The sequence below is a fragment of the Tamandua tetradactyla genome, chromosome 18 (assembly GCF_023851605.1).
Source record: "Tamandua tetradactyla isolate mTamTet1 chromosome 18, mTamTet1.pri, whole genome shotgun sequence".
NCBI classification, from domain to species: Eukaryota; Metazoa; Chordata; class Mammalia; order Pilosa; family Myrmecophagidae; genus Tamandua; species Tamandua tetradactyla.
Genome location: NC_135344.1, coordinates 56,169,592 through 56,192,097, shown reverse-complemented (window position 1 = coordinate 56,192,097; position 22,506 = coordinate 56,169,592). Strand labels below are relative to the sequence as shown.

General features: G+C 40.6%; 1 long non-coding RNA gene across 6 annotated transcripts in view; it reads left to right on the top strand.

Moving 5' to 3' along the window:
* Positions 1-22,506, top strand: part of LOC143662212 (uncharacterized) — a 337,353-nt gene that overhangs the window by 270,516 nt on the left and 44,331 nt on the right. For 4 of the 6 annotated variants that reach the window (XR_013165220.1, XR_013165221.1, XR_013165222.1 and 1 more), the window contains 3 exons: positions 4,944-5,263; positions 16,474-16,565; positions 17,030-17,342. This is a non-coding gene — a long non-coding RNA (uncharacterized LOC143662212). The remainder of the gene's footprint in view (positions 1-4,943; positions 5,264-16,473; positions 16,566-17,029; positions 17,343-22,506) is intronic. The other 2 variants (XR_013165223.1, XR_013165225.1) reach the window with 2 other exon arrangements.

The following is a 22,506-nucleotide window of genomic DNA, read 5'->3' as shown; positions in this document are numbered from 1 at the left end:
TCATTTCCCTGAGTTCCAATTCATTTTTTTCCATCTTTTTTGCCATTTGCTATTTTGAGTCTTCAAAGTCAGTTATCCAGTCCTCCATATCATTTATTATTTCTTCTGTGTCTCCAAATCTGGTGTTGTGTGCCTCTAGTATGTTCTGCCTTTGGTCACCAGAGTCTTTAATCTCTGTGATATCTGCTATTTTTCTATTTATTCTTTCAAATTCCTCTATGCTCTTCTACTGTCTTCTTGATCTCCTTTATGTAATTTGCTATCCCACTTGTTTTATTAAGTAGAGTTGTATGAACATCTTTGATTAGTTGTTGCAGTGTCTGTGTCTCCTCTGGTGTTTTAATTTGGTCATTAGGCAGGGCTATATCTGTCTGCATTGTGATATGTGTAGTGATCTTCTGCTGTTTTCGTGGTATGTAAATATCTTGATTGATTTGCTTTGGGAGTTGATTTCTTTCGGTAGTCTAAGGCCTTGTATTTGTGGGATGTTTGTACAGCAGGGAGCAGGTTATGGGGTGGGGCACTCATTGCAGTGATTTGTTTCAGGGTAGGTATAGGAACAGGTTGGAGATGTTATGTGGATGCTTGTGAATGTGGGTGCCCAGCAGCCAGGGAGGATGCAGCTGTGTGGGTGCACCAGTCTGGGTGGTATAACCCTGGTGTACACTGGTCTAAGGTATGGGGCACTTGGTGTGTATGCATAGAGCTGTGGCAACAGGTTGGTGTTATACCTTCATGGATTGGGGCAGATGTAACCTGGCTATGCAGGTCAGCACTTTCTCAGAGTTGGGAAGTGTGGCTGAGGTCCATGTGCATGTGTGGTTTTTGGACTGCTGTAAAGTGCGATTCCCAGAGCTGAATGATGTGATTGGGGGTCTGTGCACATGCATAAGCCTAGGAGTGCCATAAACTGATACACAGAGCTCAGGGTGAGGTGAGGCTGTGCAACACTATTGGTAGCAGGGCAGGGGGGCAGGGATAGCCTGGGTATGGAGGTTAGTGCCCACAGCCTTTATGCACTGGTAACAGCCTGCAGGAAACAGGGAGGTGGAGGTTGTGATCAGATGGGGTGCAGGAAAGGTCGGTTGGGCTGCATTTGGGGTGGAGGTGTGGGCCAAGTATGTGCACTGGGAGCTGGTGGGGTGCGGGTGCCTGGACCATGGGGAATGAGAATGGGTGACTGGTTTTAGGTGTATTGGATGTACGTGAGTCATTGTTCACGGGGCTGCACTGGTAAGAGTAGCATGTCCAAGGAACATAGCCTGGCTTATTTCCTAGTCCCCGGCTCCCATCTGTGCACTCCCGCAGGCTCTGTGTCTCCATGCCAGGATCCAACTTTCTGCCTCTCAGTTCCTTAGCCTCTGCAACTGGGGTGCCCTATGAGGTGCAGAAGGCCCTCCCAGGTCAGCTGCACTCCTAAATCACCCCCTCAGTCACCCTTCTGTCCTTCTCTAACTTTTCTGTGGAGCAGGGTTAATCTTCCTACTACTTTATTCGGCCATCTTCCTGGGAGTCCCCCAGTTCTATCAGTTCTGCCTCATGTATTATGGCATTCTGTTGTTAGATGCATACATGTCAAAGATTATTATGTCTTCTTGGAGAATTAACCTCTTTATTATTATGTAATTCTTTTCTTTATCCCTGATAATTTTCCTTGTTCTGGAGTCTGCTTTGTTTACATTAACACAGCTACTCCAGCTTTCTTTCGATTAGTGTTAGCATGGAATATCTTTCTCTACTACATTTCTTTTAAACTGAGTCTTTATATTTAGTGTGGGTTTCGTATAGAAAATATATAGTTGGGTTTGATTTTTATCTACTCCTACAGTCTTTGTCTTTTAGTTAGTCTGTTTGGACCATTGACATTTAAAGTGATTATTTATATAGTTGGATTAGTATTTATCATTTTCATAACTGTTTTCTATTTCTGCCTTTGTTCTTTGTTTCCCTCCTTTTTTCTGCCTTCTCTGCTGTTAATCAAGAATTTTATATGATTCCATTTTATCTCTTAGCATATCAATTATATTTCTTTTAAGAACAGTTTTAGTGATTGCCTAAGAATATGCAATATTCATTTTAAACTAACCTAAGTCCACCTTTAAATTACACTATACACTTCACATATAGTATAGTTGGGTTATAACAGAGTATTCCCAAATCCTCCCTTCTAACCCTTGAAACATTGCTGTCATTCATTTCACTTAACTATAGGCTGATTTCACCAATACATTGCTACTATTCTGGCTTTAAGAACAGTTATCTTTCAAATCAACCAAGGGTAAGAAAAATTGAAGATTTCATTTTACCTTCATCTATGCCTTATCTAATGTTTTTGCTTTTTTTATATATAGATATAAGTTTCTAAACTAGCATTTTCATTCTACCTGAAGAAATTTTAATATTTCTTCCATTTAAGTTCTGACGATGATAAATTTTCTTGTTTTTTGTTTTCTGAGAAAATGTTTCTACTTCACTTTTGATGGTTAATTTCTCTGGGTTTAGAATTCTAGGTTTAGAATTCTAGGGCATGGTAGTACTAAGAGACAACTTAGGGGATATCCTGTATTCCATGAAAACTCTGCTTTACCTCCACTTTGTAGCTGCAGTCCTTTTTTTCCCTTGATAGTCAAGATCAATCACCCTATCCAATACAGTAATCCCATTCTTTGTCCATTGATTCAGAGTCATGTGAAGCCCAATGTGCCCAGGAGGCAGTCTTAACTTCTGGTTCAATGGAATCATTTTGTGTCTCCTGGTAGGAGCACTCGTTTTTTGGAACTACGACCTGTAAGTCAGCAGCACTTAAGGTTGCAGGGACAGTAAGCAAAATTTTTCTAGTGGATCATTAAGGATGTCGGTGAGTAGCGCCACTCCCATTTCTACCCCCTTGATTCCTGGATCCATGGATACTGGCTGTGGGAGAAACAGCACCATAGAGTAGACACTGATTCAGAACATACATTCCTGGAGAACATTGCCCCAGCTCTGCAAAGTATTGCCACCTAGTTGGTGCCATATTTGAGTCTTCAAAAGTCCATTCTACAATTCTGTCAATCCATCTGCTTCAGAATAATGACGAATATGATAAGACCAGAGAATTCCATGGGCACATGCCTGTTCCCGCACTTCATTTGCTGTGAAGTGGGTTCCTTAATCAGAAGCAATGCTGTGTGGAATACTATGATGGTGGGTAAGGCATTCTGTAAGTTCACCAATGGTAGTGTTGGCAGAAGCATTGTGTGTAGGGAAGGAAAACCCAAATCTGGAATATGTGTCTATTCCAGTTAGAATAAATTGCTTCCCCTTCCTTAATAGAAATGGTCCAATGTAATCAACCTGTCACCAGGTAGCAGGCTGATCACTTTGGGGAATGGTGCCATAGTAGGGACTGAATGTGGGTCTCTGTTGCTGGCAGATTAGGCACTCAACAGTAGCTATAACTGGTCAGCCTCGGTGAGTGGAAGTCCATGTTACTAAGTCCATGCATAACTTCCATCCCTACAACCACTTTGTACAAGAGCCTGTTGGGCAATGACAGGAGTGGTTGGGAAAAGAGGCTGACTGGCATCCACAGAATGAGTCATCTTATCCTCTTGATTATTAAAACCTTCCTCTGCTGAAGTCACCCTCTGTGAATATTCACACAGGACACAAATATGTTCATACTTTTTTTTTTTTTTTTTTTTTTTTTTTAAAGAAAGACAGAGAAGGAAGGAAGGATAGAAGGAAGGAAGGGAGGAAGAAAGGGAAACATCTTTAAACGTTTTCTTATTTTATTATATTTTGTTTGTTTGTTTGTTTTTTACATGGGCTGGGGCCGGGAATCAAACCGGGGTCCTCCGGCATGGCAGGCAAGCACTCTTGCCCGCTGAGCCACCGCGGCCCGCCCTGTTCATACTTTCTTATTCCCCACTCAGAAAGGTTCATCCACATACCTCTTCCCCAGACCTCTTAGTCACCAATTTTCCAATCATACTTCTTCCAAGTCCCTGACCCCACAGCCAAACCATTAGCAATAGCCCATGAATTGGCATACAAATGCATCTCTGGCTAGTTCTCCTTCCAAGCAAAATGAGCAACCAAGTTCACAGCTCAAAGTTCTGTCAACTGGGAGTATTTTGCTTCATCACTGTCCTTCAGGGACATCTCAGAAAGGGGACGCAGTTGTCCACTTTCAGGTGGTACCTGCCTGTTGTTCAGAACCATCTGTAAACCAGGACTGAGTTTTCTCTTCCTCAGTCAACTGATTGTAAGGAAGTCTTCAGAAAGTCATAGTGCTAGGCTGGGAAAGAGAAGGTAATGTGGCAGGATGGGGACCATGGGTATTTGGGTCATTTCCTCATGTCAATTACTTATACCTTCAGGACTCACTCAAGCCCTATCTCATATATTCCATTTCCATATTATGATTGAGTGCTGCTGTGCACACCCAACTTTATGGCCTGATGGGTCAGACAACACCTAGCTCACGATAGGCAACTCATTTCTCATGGTAACTTGTTGGCCCATGGTTAAATGTTCAGTCTCTATTAACGCCCAGTAGCTGGCCCAAATCTGTTTCTCAAAATGAGAATAGTTATCTGCAGAGGATGACAAGGCTTAACTCCAAAATTTCAAGTGCTTGTGTTATGATTCTCCTATAGGGGCCTGCCAAAGGCTCTAGACATCTTTTCTATTTGCCACTCACACTTCCAGCACCATTGAATCTCCTGGATGATATGGCCCAAATGGAAACCCAGCTTGAACAGAAGCCTGTTGGGAAAGCTCCTCTTGGTCTGGTCCCCACTCATAACTCACAACTTTTCTGGCCACTCAGTAAATGGGCCAGAGTAGTACACACAAATGAGGAATATGTTGTCTCCAAAATCCAAGAGGTCAACCTCATAAGGTCTTTGCAAGTCAGATTATTATTCTTTTTAATTTATTTTTTTATTTTCTCATAGGCAGACACCGGGAATAGAACCCAGGTCTCCAGCATGGCAAGCGAGAACTCTGCCACTGAGCCACCATTGCACCACCCTGCAAGTCAGATTATTTTGACTCCTGCTTTGAGTCTGCTATCCATTATGGTAGCCACCCCACCTTGTCTTCAGTGATTTAAGTGCTACTGCATGGCTTCTACCAACTCAGGATTCAATCATTCCATTATGTTTGAGGATCCCAGCTCAGTGACAACAGCTCCTACAGTAAGATCTGGCCTAAAGGGTGACTACAGAGCTCTTCAGGCATGATGGAGTTAGTCTCACAAATGTCCTGTGGAAAGGTGTGTCCTCTGGACATTCCTGGGGTGGGTGGGCAGGTCTTCCATGATAAATACACTCTAACATTCCAATCTCTCTAAGTCTTTGGATACCTCATCTACATTATACCAAGGCATTTATGACATTTAAACATCAGGTAATATTAGCCACCTTTTGAGCCATGCTTCAACCAACCACCCAAACAAACTGATAACATCATTCTAACCCCTTGAACTACAACATTGAATCCAGAATCTCTGCTTAGTGGACCCATATCAATAAATTCAGCCTGATCCAACTTTACATTCCTTCCACCATTGTCCCACACCCTTAATATCCATTCCCACACATATTCCCCTGATTTCTTTCTATATAAATTGGAAAATTCACGCAGTTCTTTTGGAGTATAGTGTACCTCCTCATGGGTCACACTTTGTATCTCACCTTGCAGGGTCTGTTGGGATGTTAGTCTAGTCATAGATCTGGAAGAAAAGAGGGGTAGTAGGGGTGGGTCACAAAAAGAATTAGAAGTGTCTTTCAGCCAGTTGCCTCAGGGCACTCCATTGCAGTTTCATGTGATGAAACAGGATTAATGTCTCCAGACAGAGGCGGGAGTGAGGGCTCTTTCCTCAGGGGAGGTGGTTACAGGTTTAGCAGGCACTGAAGGGTTAATCTCTTCAGGTGGAGGTTGGATGGGAAGACTCATTAGGAAAGACTGCAGATCAGGAAGTTGTTTCCTCAAGGCTGGCTGGAGGTTAGATAGCTGTCTCCTCAGGCAGGCTAGAGATTGTGTGGTGGTTTCCTCAGGGCAGGCTGGAGGTGGGGTGGCTATTTACTCAAACCAGACCCTTGCAGGTTCATCTAGTAAAGACTCAGCAGAATCTAGGATTTCAGTGTCCCTACTGCCATTATTATCAATCCATAACTTCCCATCTCAATTTTTAGGATCACATTCTTGTCCATTAATGCCCTTACTTTAACAGTAAACATGCTGCAAAGTTGAGAATTTAGTTTATGTTGTAAATCTGCTAATTGTACATTGAGATTTTGGGCTGGGTTTTTAGAGATCTCAACTCTGTGACCACAGGAAATAAGATTTTCTTTCAGGGCACACATAGAAACTTTCACTTCTTTCATATGGTGCTTAAGTTGCAAATTTGAAGACTCCACCTCATCAGTCTCTTTTATAACTATATTCAACATATCTAGGAACAACCAGTCAACATCATTGTACTTTTAAATCCATAAGACTCTGTTAAAGTGTCAGAAACACTCACGCAGAGCCTTGCTCATATAAGCATATGATTAGCAGAATCAAATTGTGATATTTTGCATATCTCTATTGCTAACTCATGCTGTGGACTGTCAGTGCTCTCTTGATTATTGGAAATAGAGTCATTAGTGCCTTTTAATTTAATCAGAGTAGAAAACCAATGGCAAGAAAAAACAACATTTTTAAGATTCTGTTTCTCAAGAACCACTCCTGGTATCAAAGCTGAATTAGTCAGTGTTCTCTAGGGGAACAGAACAAACAGGAGATATCTCAAATATGAGATTTTATAAGTGTCTTATGCAACTGTGGGAATGCATGAGGTCAGGCCACAAGCTGGCAGCTCTGATGAAGGTCTTTGATGTCTTCCTAGGAGAGTATGGCTGGCTGAAGTAGAGATGAAAGTTCTCTTTCCTGACTTCTTCTTTTAAACCCTTCAACTGATTCAGCTCTTTGCCGAAGACACTCTCCTTAGTTGTTTGTAGATTTACTCAGTCATAGATGCAATCAACTTGCTGCTGATTTAAGTTCATGAATTGTCCTTGCAATAATGGTTAGACTAGTGCTTGCTTGACCAGACTACTGGATGCCATTACCTGACCAAGATGATACCTAAACCTAATCATTGTATCATCCTAAAGTTTGGTTAAAGTCTTGCCATTTACCATGTGTTTCCCATGGGAAAGGCCAGATATATTTCCTGAGACTCAGTTTCCTCATTTGGGAAAGATGACTCATAATATCTACTTCTTAATGTTGAAATGTTTAATTTCATTTCACTGAAATAGTTAATTTCAAGCCCTTGATACAGTTAAAGTGCTATGAATGTATAAGGTTTTATAATGAAGGAAACCAATCCTCAAGGTTACCTCAACGTTAATATTATTTCAACATTATTTAGCAAACAATAGAACCTCTCCCTCAGTGCTCTCCACCTGAGGGTGTAAATCTCTTGCTTAGAACAAACACATCCTCTGAAATAATGCAACCCTAGATTAATTCAAATATCTGCCTATCTACATCAGGGCACAGACAGACACAAAGACAAGGTCACATCAGTAAACAGTTTGGTGTCAATGAAATGCATGCTGTCTAAATTTTGTTGAAGACTCACTACACCAATCCATTTACATTGGTGCTTTCTTCTAATTCTCCTTACTGGCTAATCTAGTTTGCTAGGCTGCCCACAAATAAGTGTTGGTTTTTACAATGAGAATTTACTAGCTTACAAACTTACAGTTCTGAGGTGGTGAAAATGTCTAAATGATGACATCACCGAGATGAGACTTTTTTCCTGAAGATCAGCTGCTTGCAATCCTGGACTCCTCTGTCTCATGGCAAGCCATTTGGTGGTTTCTGTTTGTCTCTCCCTTCTTTTCTGGATTTCACTGATTTCACCTTCTTGCTTCTGTGCCTTCCTCCCTTTCTGTATGAATTTCATTCTCTAATAGCACCCTAGTAAGAGGATTAAGATCCACCCTGAATGAGGTAGGTCAAATCTTAAGATCTTACTCACCAAAAGATCCTACTTACAATGGGTCCACGCCCGCAGGAATAGATTAACTTTAAGAATATACTTTTCTGAAGGTACTTACAACTTCAAACCATTGCAAAGTTTCAAAATGCAATTGCAAAGTTTCATTCTTTCCTCAAGATCCACACTGCATTTTTCCCAACTCACTCTCAGTTCTTTACCCACTGAACATTTTTCCTGCTCACTAAATATTTTTTGAATCCAAACATTCCTTCTTTTTTTTTTAGTCTATAAAATGTTTAAATACCAATAAAGGTTAATTCCCCCAATTGCCTTTTGGATCCTCTCCTTCTTCTGTTGCCTCTAGGACTTTCCTCCATCACCCATTCCTTTCCCTACTATGTCTTCAATGCCTTTACTTTTATGGTTATCTCTCCTCACATATACACATGTTTAAGTCACTTCCATCCTGAAATAAAATAAAACCCCTTAGCTTCTATCCTATATCTTCCCTTTTACAACCAAACTCCTTGAAAGAATTGTGTACACTTTCTGTCTAAATTCCTCACCTCTTATTTCTTTTCTTAATGAGCCTGGTCCTATTCTCATAAGCCCAGAACTCAGAGGCTTAAAAGGTATAATTTCTTTAGTTTTCTATAGCAGTAATTAAGTGGTTTCTTTCTTTCTTTTTTTTTCCACATGAGCAGGCACCGGGAATCAAACCCGGGTCCTCTGGCATGGCAGGCAAGCATTCTTGCCTGCTGAGCCACCATGGCCTGCCCAGTGGTTTCTTTATAGGTAATGTAGTATCTCATAGGTAATCTCTGCAAACTGTAGCATTCATCATTTATCAACCTTTCCTTTCAAGGTGACCTTTGAATTCTGGACTGCTTAAATAGTGTCATGATTTCTGGAAAGAAGGACCTGCTCCAGAGCCTTTCTCTGGCCTGTGTTGCCACGTCTGAGCTGTCCACAACTCTGCCATGGTTTCTGGTGGCTGATGCCTATTATTCTGGTACTTCTGAGATGATTGCTATCATATCATAGTGTCTTTGTTCGTTGGTCCACCTGCTCAGTGACATTCTCATCCCTCTGGGCTCCTTTAGGTCTTGTCCACTCTGTCTGGAGGACATACGGCACAGGGAACTTTTGGCAGCTTGCCCACCATTCCCTGGAGATTGGGGGTGTCTCAGGTTCTCTTTCCAAGTCCACCTCCTCACCTACCATTTTTTGCAACTCCAGCAAGTAGTTAATAATTATTTAAGAATATATAGAGAGGAAAGAAGGTATTGTTGCTATTAGAACTGCTTGCCAACTTCTTTCTGGATGTAGCATGGAATAAGTCATTTGGCCTGCTCTTTCAAAAAAGCCTTCCCATGGGATTACAGAATATCATGAAGGAATGTTTTTTTTCTTTCTTTTTTTCAATCTTTTGGCCTTTAATAGTTTTTTTAAATATTTTTTATTGTGAAATATAACATATATAGAAAAAAGAGCAATAAATTTCCAAGTACATTTTAACAATTAGTTATAGAACAGATTTCAAAGTTTGGTATCAGTTACAGTTCCACAATTTCAGGTTTTGACCTCTAGCTGCTCCAAGACACTGGAGACTAAAAAGAAATAGTAATATAATGATTCAGCAGTCATGCTCATTTGTTAACTCTTGTCTTCTCTGTTATAACTCCTCCTCCTTTGATCCTTGTCCCAACCTCAGGGATATCTGGGTTATGCTCATTCTAATTTTTTCATATTGAAAAGGGGTATCGACTATATAGAAGAGAGTGATGGAACTAGTTGATGTCCTTGGAGAGGCTGGCCCCTCTGTGTTATCTGGCCTAGGAACCATCTGAAGGTAATAGGTTTCTGGAAAGTAAACTTAGTGCGTGAAGCTTTTGTTGAAGCTTTTGTAGAATCTCAGATAGATCTCTAGGCGTTCTTTAGGATTAATAGGAACGATGTTGTTTGGGGTTTGGCAAACTGTGGCAATTAGTAATAAGGAATTTTTTTTAAATCACATCTTTAATTTCTTTAAAGTTATACAAAGCAACATAGCTGTAAGAGTCGCTTATTTGAGGTTTGATTTTTGCAAAACTTTTTACTATTGGCCTTTCTCTCCTTTTTAGAGTTAAAAGAAACTCATGGAGAACTAAATTTGGCTTCCTGATTTTTCGTACGAGAAAATAGGTCCAGTGGGGGAAGAGACTTGTCCAAAATTAGATACACATTTACATTTGATCGGGTCTCCCAATTCCCAGTCTCGGGCTCTTTCCAGCTCATTGTGGTCTTCCTTGGTAACCGTTTCTCCAGTTCATTCTTAATGTAACTGCAAAAGAAATCTTCCTGTCACTCTCCTTTCAAAACCTTCAGTATCTCTCTATGGACCACTAAATAAACCATCAATTTCTAAACCCAGCCATAATACCCTTTGTCTCAACATACTTTTCTTCTCTCCTAAATCTGACTTTAAACAAGCATCACCTGTAATGTTTTCTCTTTGCCTTGAAAGATCTTTTCTTCCTACTGCCCTACCCCACTGGGAATCCAATGTTTCAGGATGTCTTTTGAATGCCATTTCCTTAGTATATTATTACAAAATTTATCCACTCATGGATGTCATTTCTCATTCCTTTAAATTATCATAAAACCTTTTTCATGTTATTGTATGGAATTCATCACAATCTGAAATTTTTGAACTTTATATTTTCTATCCTAAATTAGGTGGTCTTTGGTACAGAATCTTATTCATATATTCAAGCTACCCATATAGCTTGCACATACAAAGGAGGAGCTAAATATATCTTTTAAAAATGAAATGAAATGGGAAAATATAAAAAGGAAATGAGTACAAAGATAGAGTAATGCAAATTATACTTAAGAGAGTTTAGTAGCTTTATTTTCTCTGAGTTTGTGCCACTAACTTAATTATTCAGAAGCAATAGATAATTCACTTTTGGAAAGAGTATCTCCAATTCAATTTTAGCTGCAATCTTAGGGAATATGAAAAGGCTTTCAAATATTACTATGAAAAATAAAAGGTAGACAGATACCTTTTATAGGATGATTTTAATCTGGCTTATAGGCAAGAGAACAGATTAGATATCTTCAGGTTTATTCTTATTTTGGGCTTGGAAAATAATGTTTTTATCACATGTGTTAGATTAAGAAGAGAGAATAGAAGAATAGCTCTCATTGAATGTGACTATTTCTTAAAGCTAGTGCTTTTTTTTTCTTCAGTAGGGCTGAGGGAAAATAACTATCATTAAGTAATTTAAAATGAATTAAACACAAAACTCTACATTTCAACTAAACAGTTTGCCACCAATATTATTTGGAGTCAGTATTCATTTGCCATGAAGTTTTTCCTTTTAGTTCACATGAACTCAAATGTAAAATAAGACTGCTTGATGTTTGCACTACAAGATCACTGCCACTGTTGGTGCACAACTGACCAAGCCACAAGAAGCCTTATTTCTTCTTCTTTTTAAAGAAGATCTTGTTTTTAACGGTCCTGCAGCATCTGAGATAAAAGCAGTATACTGTTATCAACACCTTTTGCACATGTCTATACCAAATTTGTGTGTGTCTAACAATTTAAGACACCAAGAAACATTGTAGTACTAATGTTTTCTATTGTGTTCCAATACAAGCCTTATTTTCGCTTAAAAGAAAAAAAGTGATTCTGTCCCACAGGAAGTAACATCTCTCGTGAATAACTTTACACTTTAGCTATACCTCTGTCCAGTCATTTATTCTTTGGATTAGTTGTGTTCAAGTCTTCCTTTCCTTTTAAACGATAAGCTAGTTAAGGACACAGATAGAACATTGTTCAGCATTCAGTATAGTATCGTAAGTATGGAGTAACAGGATGGATTGAGATGCTTCCCTTACACACACCCCCACCAAAGAGGAGGTTTGAAAACGCAAGGAGTTTGACTGATTCCATCCATTCCAGATGGCTTAGATGAAACTATTCAATGCCAAAAGCATTACTAGCGCTATTAGCAGGTTCAGGAAGGAGTCATGGTCTCCTTCACATAATTATGCTGTGATTATTGCTTCCTAAGTCATGTTAATAGGGGTATGCATTGTCTATATGAACAATAGTGCAATCTGGGATGGGGGAGTATAAATTAATAATGACCAAGGCAGGCGTTTCATGCTTTTATGTAACCAATCATAGAGGAAACTGTATCCTGCTTGCCATAATAGAGAGATTGAACAGAAGTTCAAATATCCTCTGGTCTTTCCTAACATGTTTCTCTCCAATTCATTCTATACATGACTACCAGAGAAATCTTCCAGGAACACTGCTTTGATTAGGCCACTCTCCTATTCAGAAACCTCTAGTGTCTCTCTATGGCCCACTAAATAAACCACTATATCCTATTCCCTCCTAAAACTCTCCTTCAACTCACTGAACCAGAGGCCAGAATATCTTTCAACAAAAGAAAAGATAAAATTATCATCCAACCAAAGCCTGATAGTGTAGAATTTAACAAAAGCATGTGGGTTTGAGAACAAGAATGAATTTTTAACTTTTCTCTTGAGGGTAGAGGTATTTTCTGGCAGAGGGGGTAAAGGGCACTGATAACAGCGAGGCTATGGGAGGGAGACTGGTAAAGAGAGAGGTTGAGTCAGCAACTAAAGCCTGAAAGTTCCCAATCCCCCCCCCCCACTTCACTTAGTGCTATTTGTAAATGTATAAATCTGATCTGCTTATCCTGTATTGTTTTGAAATATCCATCTGAGAAATAATGGATTATACTTCTGAGGGTCAGTATGTGTTTCATTTGACATTGTTGTAGGTTGTGGAAGTTTCCTCAAAGAAGAGATTGAAACAAGCCTTTTATTCTATTACCTTGTTAAGGGACATAGTGACTTTGTACTGGCTGAAACTATGTAACCAGAATTCTCTTCCTTGTAAAGTTCCGGCCTAAGGTTGACCACAGGAGACATTTGCAGGAGCTTGAAAGACCAAAGTAAAGTAGACAGTTTACACTGTTTACACTTGGAAGATCAGAGTAGAGCCAAGACTGTTGCAGCCCACCTATATTGTCCCATATCTGCTGGCTCACCTTGTTGGCAAGAGATAGCAACCCGGCTTGCAGGGCCTCTATCTCCTGCTGGATACACTCCTTTATTTTCTCTAACACCTGTACCAGTTATAGATTTAGTTCCATGACCAAGGACACCAGCTTCTCTTGTAGGCCACCTGCATTAGCAAAATTGGAAGCTTAGAGACAGTGGGAGATGGGTGCAGTTTCCAGCTTGTCCTTTCTGCCCTCCACTTCATGTCCATCTTTCTTTCCTGACTGTCTACTCTGCTGATTTCAGGATCAGCTCCAGACACAAAAGCAACAGCCACACATACTGTTCAACCAGTTCCCACAAGTGTATACAATCAAATCCCCATAGTAAATCTGAGTTATATACCATTCCTAGTGGTTATTATCTGATCAAATCCTGATCAATACCAACTTTGATGCTGGAAATGATTCCAGAAGAACAGAAGCTTCAGGATGGGTTATTTGAGATTGGTTGTCTTAACTGATTAGATTTAAAGGCATTAACAACACCATTTCTGATGGAAAGAAGGACACTAGTAATCTATTGCATAAGGTGGCAAAATAAATTTTCACCTGCAATCAAGTTCCTATAGAAGATATGACTTTAGGTGACCAAGTATTTACTGTTATAAACCATTTAAATGGAATTAAAGTGTATATCAAGGATGTTTAGTTGCTTCTAGGTATGTTGGAAAATTTGGGGGAAAGAAAATCGTGAGTTCAGTGCTTTTAGTATCCTGCTCAAGTGCTGCACAAGGAATCTTATAGATTCTAGAAGGAAAAATTCAGGCTCCTTCCAGCATGGAAGAGTCCAGTGCAATCAAGTGAAGCTGGGTAGCTGTCTGGCCTCTTTGTGAGTCCTTGCTGTCATCTGGCAGGGTATTCAGTAGTGTAGTAGCTAGATCTTTTGGGGGAAAAAGAGTCATGCTATTGTATGTGTACATTGCCTTCATCCCTGCTTTGATGGTCATTCTGCTCATGGCGCTGAGAAGACTGAGCAGTGAGGTGAGCTGATAACCACTCTGTTCACCTGATTGCTCTGAGCCTGGCTTGTGGTGAAAGCTCTTGAGACACAAGGCTTTGCACTTTTTGTGCATATTCCCACAGGTTCATCTCAAAAGCTCTTCACAGAGTTCCTTTTCCTTAATCTTTCAAACTTGTTCCCTACAGGTTTTTTCTTGAATAAACCAAGCCATTGGCCTTGGCCCAGGGACCTCTGTGTACCTAACCCTTAGGCCAATTCTCCCGCCAGGCAAAGGGGATGACCAAGTATATTTGCTTGCCACTCTGTTCTTTGGGAGATATTCCCTTTTCTAAAGGAAATCCTCATTGTCCTTTAGAGCCCTGAGGAGCTGTAATAGGGGCAGCAGTCTATTTGACTAAAGCTAACAAATCGTACCAGCCCACCCATGAACTAGGCCCAGGCTATTTTCTTCTTCATTAGTTGGGAATCCCCTTTCAGATAACAGGATTGGGTTGATGGAGAGTTATTTATGAAATAGAGGGAGGTGGCATGGGAATATGGACTACCTGTAATTGTGATTTACTCATACGTTCTGGAAATGTTTCTAAATCTAACATTTCTATTATACAATGGATTGCTACTGTGCACATCTGCCCGTATGACTTGGTGGTCTTGATAATATTCCATTCTTATGGAATGAGGAGCTTATGGAGTGAGAAGCTCCAGAAACAGAGGATTTTGGTCTGGTACAGTTTCTAATGGAGTCTAACAGCTATTTTTCCATTGGAGAGTGGACTTATGCTGCTGAAGGCATGGCTTTATGCTAGACCACAGAGTTTGCACTGTAGCTCTTCTATTGGGGCTTTCCAGAAATTCTACACAGAATCCTTATCCACTACAGACACATCTAGTACCATCAGGCATACCAAGTCATTTGGCCAAATGGCAGGGCATCTTGCACCCAAGCCAAGACTTGCTTCCTCTCCTGGTATGGGCCCCAATTGAATTGGTGGCCTTTAGAGAGACTCCCAACATGGATTAGACCAGTATTTCCAATTGCAGTACTTGCTACCTTCAAAATGCATACAGGCCCTCCCAGAACCAAGCCTCCATCTTAGTGGTAGGAGGTGAAAGGCATAAGAACTTGTTTACCTTACAGGAAATGCCCCAGACTACTGTACCCCTAAAATCTCTGATGTGGCAGGATCCTAAATTTGGGGGGAATTTAACTCCCACACTGTTGCACACTTGTATTTTCCTAGGACATCTAGGGTACTTGCCATTTCCTGCTCACCAGGACCAATTAACCTGAGATCATCAATATAGTGAGACAACAGTATATTTACAGAGTGTCAGGATAATCAAGGTCCCTATGGATTAAACTACAACAAAAGGAAAGAGAATTAACATAGTCCTGGAGCAAGATAGTAAATATTCTATCTCTTCTGTGTGCAGATGATCGCTTTTGATCTTCTCTACTGATAGAGAAGCAGTTTTTCATCAGATCAAAAGCTACAAACCATATGTTAGAAGCTGTGTTAATTTGTTGCAGCAAAGTCACCCTGTCTGGTCAGCTATTACTTGGTTCAGATTACAGTCACCCTTGAATAAGGATGTAATGATGAACATTACCCTTGCATCCTTTAAGACTTTGAGGACTAAACTAGTTCTGTGATATGATATTGCTTCTGATTTAGCATCTTGGGCAAGAAGCAGTTACAAGGAATTCCACTGGTCCTTTCTGTCTGTGGTGGCTGGGAGTTATATACCCAAGAAAAACATGTTTTTGATCTCAACCCATTCCTGTGGCTCTGAATCCACTTTAAATAGAACTTTTGATGAGGTTACTTCAGTTAAGGTGTATCTCAAAGCAATCAGGTTGGGTCCTAATCTTATTATTGGGGGTGTTATAGAGATGGCCACAGAGAGAAAAGCCAGAGGTAACAGGCAGAAGCTGGAAGCCAGTGGAACCCAGAGAAAAAGAGAAGATGCCACCATGTGCATTGCCATATTATGAAAAACCAAGGACTAAGAATCACCTTCAGCCAGCCCCAGAAACCAGAATCTTCATGGAGAAACCATCAACTTGATAATACTTCAATTTTGGTAGCCTCAAAACCAGGAGCCAATAAACTCCTGCTGTTTAAGTCAACCCACTGTGTGATGTTTGTTTTAGTAGCCAGAAAAGTAAAACACTGTCATAATGGCCCTTACTCTATAGCTAAGGAACAGTTGTAAAGATTCTGCCAGCAACTAAATATAATCTATCCCAATTACAAACTTGGAGACCACCAGGTAGGGGTTTGTAGAATTTTGGGACTTACTGAGAGACTGACTTATGTCAGAACATCATTACAGATATATATATATATTTTCTGTGTGAGAACTGAGTTTGTCCTTGATTTGGAGCTACTTTGAGAGATGTCAATTTTTTTTCCCTGCTTGGTGTTCTTCAGGGCATTGATGGATATTGCACTAACTGAGGATTGCATGAACAAATGCTTTGGGAACAATTGTGAGTGATTCCACAGTCTTGGATATTTACAAGGTATTTTAATGAATTTTTCCCTTTTTTGCATGCCATAATGATACAAATACAAAAAACTCCCCTTCTAAAACTCACAAAGAAATGTAATACTATCTCACATTGCAAATTCCTTACTCACCTTCCACTTAGAGGCGCTACTTGCCGGGGTTATCATTTCCTCACTCTTGGGAACGATGGTTGTGGCCCAACTTGAGAAGAATCTTAGGCAGTGGTCTTATGTGCTATTCCGTTATGATGTAGTATAATCTCAGTGAACAGGAGGAGGGGTTCAGGGGAGCAACTAAGGAAGTGAGAATGGCCAATCTGAGGATATGGTAGCCTTAATGTAGGACCACTGACGACAACATATAAAAATGTCTCAGTCCTATCTATTGAGGGGAAGAAGGGGGAAGAACATATTCACATGGCCACATTTCCCATTGATCAGAAGTTTACTCCTTGAGGCATTAATTCACCTCTTACAGGTTGCATATGTACAGGTACCGGGATTTCTCTGAGGACGGCTGAACCATGGCAGGCCTGAGTGGGAACTGGAGCCATGCAGGAGATGTAGCTGCTGTCAGACATCATCCAAAGAAGATAGACAAGAAAAAAATGCCCCAGTCCTCCCTTCCTTGCTCTCCAGTCTCCTGCTTTTCATTTTTTGAACTCAGCCAGAAGCCATGTGAATCAGGGGCCTGGGAAATGCAAGTGTCCTTTGAGGCAGAGCAGAACAAGGAAATGTGAGAGGTGACTCTGAGAGCCAGTGGGCCAGACACAGACCCAGAAGACATGTAGGTACGTAAGGGAAGGCCGTGTCACTGCCTTCCGAGAATCTGTCCATCTGTGGGCAAAAGAACCTCATGTGGTGGGGGACACACTGGTCCTGGCTTTGTGGTTTACTGAATACAGAGGTCACTTTTTAGCAAAATAGATTCTTATGGCAAAAGGACCATTTGGGCCAATGTCCTCCTTCTTTCTCCAGACCCTCCTTACACAGGGTGCCTGGTGTACGACCTCTTATGAGACTGAATAGAGGGCCCCTGAAGCATTCAGATTGAAAAATAGTAAGTAGTTACATTTGCTAAGTGGATGAATAGAACATAGAAACGTTAAAAGCCTACTTTATAGACTTTACAAGCTCATTCACATTAGCTGAGAGTTGTGGATTTGTCTGTTGGCCTGAGTACGAAGTATTAGTCTTGTGCCTCATTAAGTTTTGTGGGGAGTGGTGTACTGTGGCTCAGCAGATTACATGGGTGAAGAAGCATGACAAATAACAGGACATACCTAGAAGGTACAGAGTTGTGAATGATACCTGTGCTGTGAATTCAACACTGGAAATGGGTAAGACTCGTTAGGAAGCCAGCAAGAAGGAGCTTGGATCTGGACGGCTGTCAACTATCAGTGTGAGCCAACAAAGCTATCCTCAGGCCCCTTCCCTTCCGATTTCAAGTTCTGGTAATGTCCCACCCCTGCAATATTCCCAAGTTAACTTAGACTGGTCAGTGCTCTCATTAGTTACAGAGGTCACCTTTTCATTTTCCCCACTCTTTTCTGCTAAGGAACAAATCCATAATACTGCCTTGGTTTCTTTCACCTATAAGCAGTATCTAAGAATTTTGTCTTCCATAGGTCTGGCAGAGAAATTCCTGTGAAATCTTCTTAAGTATAGCATCTGCCAACCTTAAAAACTGAAACTCAGAATTCTGTTTGTTCAATCAGTACATACGCATTTGCTGAGTGTCACCCACATGAGGTGCTGTGGGAAAGCATGGAGGAAAAAGCAAGAAATGTGACCCTGGAAAGATGTGGTCTAGGGTCCATGAAAGGCTGTTTTGAAGAATGACACGGACTTAAATAGGATTTTAGTGTTCTAGGCTCAGTGAACAAGCCAGAGGAAGGCCCTGGAGCAGGGAAATACTTGGCTGACTTGAGGAGCCAACTATTCAGCATAGTGAGGACGTAGAGGTAATATAAAGAAAGGGCCTAAGGTGAATGAGGCAATGGGTTCTAGTTTACTTATTTCTTTCTAGATTGTGGTTAGGAAGTCATTATTCTGAATTATTATCCTATTCAAAAGAATCAACACTTAGAAGTCTCAAGTTCAATCAGAGGTATATTTATTGAACAACACATGATTTCTGCCCTCACAAGGAACTTAGAATCTAAAACAAAAGATAAATTATGTTTTCATATGATTATAATACAAGTCAGGATGTGCCTCAAGGAAAGGACAAAGTGCTATGTGAACACAGGGAGTGATGTGAGGGATTTGTTCCTGCATTCACTACTTCAAATATTTAATGAGTGTCTTCTCTGTGGTTCCAAAGATGAAAAAGACACAGACTTGGACGTCAAGGAATTTAGTCTACTGGGGGAGCCAGATACACACAGAAATGATTAGAGTTGTGTAAATGTAAAGAGGGAGATATGCACAGGCTAACAAGTTAAAAACAGTAGTTACTATTTATTGAGTTCTTATTAAATAGTTTACATGCATTTTTCCATTTAATTCTCACAGCAAACTTAATGAGGTAGATATGGCTATCCTCATTTTTGAGATGAGAAAATTAAAACTCAGAGAAGTTAAATAGACCTTCGTTTGAAAGTTGAAGATATGGAATTCAAATTCAGTTCTTATTGATGCAGACTACCGCTTCCCAATAAGCATGTCTGCACAGAGCAAGGCATCTCACCTAAGTCCAGACAGAGGTGGGGAATGCCTCCCTGGGCTGAGTTTTGGGATTAGGAGGTGTATGGGTGGGTTCGTATTCCAGCCGAGGGGATATATAACTAAGGGCCCAGGAGGCAGGAATCTACCATTGTGGGGGGTTCTAAGCCATTCTGGGTTGTTAGAGAGTGAACAGTAAGGCAGGAATTCGGAGGAGATGTGCCTGGATAAGGATTGGGAGGTAGGTCTTGGACGACTCTACGTGTGTGTTAGGTCACAGAGTTGATGATGGGAGTCGCTAAGGAGCTTTAAATGAAGAATGCTAGTTTCAGGTTTGCCTTTTAAAGAGATTATAACGGCCCCTGAAGAGAGGATGGCTATAGAGAGTGGGAGGACAGTTAGAGATTATTGTAGTAAGAGAGTGAGGATCCAATCTAGGATAGAATAGATGATAGGAGGGGCAAGTTTGAGAAATACGTAGGTGTTGGAGTTAGTGGATATTCATAATTCTTTAACTGTGGGAAGTGACTGTTGGAGAGAAGTTTAGATTGACTCCTCAAGTCCAAACTTGGGAGACAGGGTAGATAGCTAGTGGAGCCATGAAATGAGGAGAAAGTAAGTTTCAGGGTTAGATGATGAGTTTAGCTTTGGTCATGCTAAGTTTTAAGTTACCAATCCAGGTGAAGACGTAGGAGGTAATTGGAAATCCGAGTCAAAGTCCAAGAAAGACATCTGAGCTGGAGAAAGAGATTTAGGAACCATCTGCCTCCAGGTGGAAGTTAAACAAAGGAGAGTGGATGAGATTGTCCAGGCATAGTGGGTGAAGCGAGCTCTCCAGGGATGTTCACAGGGGGTACCTCATGTTGGAGGTGGCATGTGAATTTGTCCTTAAAGAAGATAAAGACATGGACCTGCCAGTTGGTGAGAATAATATAAGCAAAGGGGAAAGGACAAGAGAAGTTTTCAAAACAAAGTGTAATACTTCAGTTTGGCTGGACAGTTGTGGGGTTTGATGTAGCTATTGGGTGATTAAGCTGCGAAGGCATAGGGTTGTGTTAGAAACAGACCAGTGCTGTAAGATGCTCATTTTCAAAGTATGTAGGATGGACTAAAGAGAAGAGTGATGGGAGGCAGGGCTTCCTTTCAGAGGCTATGGGTGATAGTCCAGGTGAGAGGTAATATGGCCAGAGCCGGGCAAGTCATAGAGGAACTATTAGTGGAAATGCATGAAATGGCTCTATTTGTATGTCAGAGACAAATGTTGACAATGTCATATGGCTCAACCTAATAGAAAGGCAAAGAGAGACAAATTATTTAGTGACATCCAAGAAAATGTACATTCTTACCATTTAAGTTAAATTGCAAAATATTTCCTGGGGCCATTGCTCTCAAACTAATAACCCAAATGGGAAATATTTTCCATTTTCAATCATCTTGGGAAAATTCGAAAACTACTTTTTATTTTTTATTAGAGAAATTCATACTCTCTTTGCTTTGTTCAGTGTGAAGTTGACGTTGCCAAAATTGCCTTCAGTACATATTTGTCTTTTTTGTTTTAAACAGAGGAAAGTTTCCACTTCCCCATTTCAGCCTGAAAGTTTTCAAAAAGTTTGGGCAGTGCTCAGTGCTGGCCCCATAACTCACTTAGTCATTTCAGCTCTGGTTCTTGCAGTTGGGAGACACATCAAATGCCAAGTTTCTGCTTTAGTATAGGTCAAAATTCCATGGAGGACTTTGGTACAAGTACACGCTGATCCATCTCTGAGCTCAGACCCCTTTGCTTTTCAACAAAGTGACAGGATGAAGGGAGCAGGCTTTATTATTACTTACAGTTGCTCTGCATTAAAACAAAAGCACTCATAAGAGGTTCTCAAACTTTGCTGTACATAAGCACGACCCAAGGAGATTGTTAAAAAGGAAAATTCCTGTGTGGGTTTCACAGAGATTCTGATTTGGTACCTCTTGGGTGGCGTTAAGGAAACCTGTTTTTAACAAAAATTTGGTAATTCGGGTGGTGCATGTACTAGTTTTTGAGGAGTTGATAAACTAAATCAGAGTATAATTTTGTTAAGGATGTTTACAGTCAACCTGATAATATTGTTATTTTAAGTTGGAAGATACTATATTCGAGCACATTTCAGTTTATAATGGGGAAATTTTTTTTGTTCTAACTCTTTGGACAATTTTAAGGGAATCAATGGATAATATTAGGTACTATATAGTTTACCACAAGTTACCTGCTATTTGGGGATAAAAGTTATGGCTGTCCCTTCCCACAGGTGGCATTTCTCTTTTCTCCAGCTTTCCAGGTAATGAAGTGGGAGGCAGAGAAAGAGGAGGAGGAGGAAGGCAAGGAGGACAAGTTGTTGCTTAGAACACTGAGAAGCCAAGGGGATGAGATATCATGGGGAATGCTTAAGTTGTCCAGGATAATAGTGGGAACTGGGGTGGAGAAAAGTGTTATGAGCTGGAGAGGGGGATCTTCAGAGAAAGCTGAGAAGTAGAGAATTTTCAGAGTTGAGAAAGCAGTGGTTAAGCCTTCAAAACAGGAGGGGTTTTGAAGAAAAGTTAGTAGGAGCCAGTTTCTTGTTTCTTTGGAACACTGAGGTTACAAAGGGCATGAGAGAATAATTTATCTTTGCTGAAGGGGATGGGAAGAAAGGTGGCTGCCAGGGGGACCCAGTGGCTGAGAAAGAAGGATGCCAAAGAAAGGCATTGGATCTCTCCCAACATCTTCTTTGTTAGCCAAAGGAGACTTACTTCCTCAAGCAATGAAATATCATTTGAAGATTTCACTGGCTATAAGACCAAAAGAAAAGCAGACTTTTGAGCAAGGATAAGAAACTTAGACTGTGATAACTTCCCTATTACTGCACAACAGCAAGTATGGTCAAAAGAAAATGCTCAGCTATAACTTCTCCTTTGTTAGCTAAGCAGATGAAATAGTACATCAGAGCAGGAGTTGAAAACATAGACACAGGCAGGCAGGTAAGGTAAATGGGTGATGAAGGCTAGGTGGAGAGGTGGACTGAAGATCTCCGGCCTCCTCCAAAAGGGCAAATCTCGGCTCTGCTGGCCTACTTTCAGGTGGGCATAGAAGCCACATGGTGACAGAAATTCCCTCACATTAATTAAAGAATCCTAACTTTAAAATGTTGGCAATGAATTCAAAGGTTAAATAAAAATTAAAAAAAATCACTGTTGGCCAAACCAAACATATCTGTGTCCATATCTGGCCCATGGGCTGCCAGTGTGTATTCTTAGTTTCAAATCCAGAGAAAATTTGGC